This window comes from Galeopterus variegatus, unplaced genomic scaffold, assembly GCF_000696425.1.
Source record: "Galeopterus variegatus unplaced genomic scaffold, G_variegatus-3.0.2 Scaffold117, whole genome shotgun sequence".
NCBI classification, from domain to species: Eukaryota; Metazoa; Chordata; class Mammalia; order Dermoptera; family Cynocephalidae; genus Galeopterus; species Galeopterus variegatus.
Window position 1 is genome coordinate 768,315 of NW_007726228.1, and position 2,071 is coordinate 770,385.

The window sequence follows — 2,071 nt, forward strand, 5'->3', positions numbered from 1 at the left end:
TTGTTGTTGTTGTTGTTGTTGTTGTTGTTGTTAACTGAATGAATAGTTCAGTTCCAGCAGTTCTGCTGCATTCTTATTAAAGGTATTTATGTCTTTGTAAATTGCCTCCTTCATTTCCTGGGTATTATTTTTTTTTTTTCCATTTCATTTGGTCCCCTAATTGAGTATTCTCTTATTTCTTTACATTTCCTTAAGATCATTGCTCAGAATTCTTTTTCAGACATTTCAAGGGTTTCTTATTGTATGAGATCTAGTATGTGAGCATTACTGTACTCTTTGGTGGTGCCATATTTTCTCATTTATTTTTATTTCTAGTATCTCTTTGATGTCTGGTCATCTGGCACAGCAATAATTTCTTCAATTACTCTGAAGTGGGCTTTGAGGAGAAAGATTTCCTCTTGTTTTTGCAGGCTCCACGGGTGACTCTACTTTTTTCAATGAAGTCAAGTGTGTGGTGGGCTGCCTGCAGAGTTGTCCTGTCTCCTACTGTGATAGTGAGCTGTCTTTGCAGCAGCAGTAGCTGTGGTGGTGGCTGTGATGACCACCTGCATGTAAACAGTGTTTGTCACCTTCTATTTGGGCAGTGGAAGGGCTGCCTGGGGCGTCCTCCTGGGGTTTCCACCTCGGTCCCCAGTCATGGGACATTCACTTGCCTCCTGTTCATGTGGTGGGAGGGACTGCCCAGGGCTTCTTCTTTGGTCTTCAGGCATGGGAAACCCACTTGCCTTTTGTTTGGGCAGTGGGAGGGCTTCCCAGGGCCTATACCTTGGTCCTTGGCCATGGAAAGCTCACTTGCCTCACGTTTGAGTGGTGGGAGGGATTGAAATTATTAAAAATTTTACCAAAAATATCTTATCCACCTCAGAATTAAATAAATTGAATTTATTTAACCTTTGGATTAAAGGGGAAACCATAAGTTAAATTACAAACCAACTAGAAAGCAATGGAAGGAATTCCTGTTCACAAATACCTTCACAATTAAAAAAAGACAGTCCAAAATGAAGAATCTAGGGGAATAAAGGGTAAAAAAAACCNTTGGATTAAAGGGGAAACCATAAGTTAAATTACAAACCAACTAGAAAGCAATGGAAGGAATTCCTGTTCACAAATACCTTCACAATTAAAAAAAGACAGTCCAAAATGAAGAATCTAGGGGAATAAAGGGAAAAAAAAACCCTAAAATTATATAAATTCTGTAAAGGGAATTAATAAAGATAAAGCCTTAAATTAATAAAATAGAACAAAGAAATGGCAGAAAAATATATACAGCATGCAAAACAGTTAATTGAAAAGGAAAGTGAAATAAATAAAACTGTTTACCCTAATGAAGAATAAAACAGAGGTATAAAATATTTTTAAAATTACTAAATACTATGTTAAGAATGTATAACTACAAATAAAAATGTGATCAAGAGATCACAGCATATATTTTACAATAAAATTTTGAAAACCGAGAAGAAAAGGATGATTCTCTAAAAATCTATAAATCATTGTTAATTGACTCCAAAGAGATAGTAATGTGATTAAATCAAGGTCAGTAAAAGCAAAGGAAATATGATTAAGTAGCTGTCACTAAAATGTACCAGAAAAAAACAGGTTCACAGCTGAATCAATCTATCTTTTAAAGGAAAATAATGTTTTCAATATTATTTAAAATATGCTACTCTGAAGAAAAAGACAGCACTCAGTTTATTTTATGAAGTTACGAAGCCTGGTCTAATGCTACTAAGGAAATTGTAGAGTTTCCATATATGTATATTAGTATATTTATACATGGTATTTTATTTTATATATTACATACATATATTTGTGTGTGGGTGCATACACACACACACACACACACATATGCATTTGTGTATATAAAAGGTTTTTCTCTTTGTTTGTTTGCTTGTTTTTTAAATTTTATTTTATTCTGTCAATATACAATGTGGTTGATTATTGTGGCCCATTACCGAACCCTCCCTCCCACCTCCCTGTCTCCCCTCCCTCCCAACATCCTCATATCTGTATGCTTTTCATATCAACTTCAAGGAACTGTAATTGTTATGTCTTCTTCTCCCCCCCCACCCCC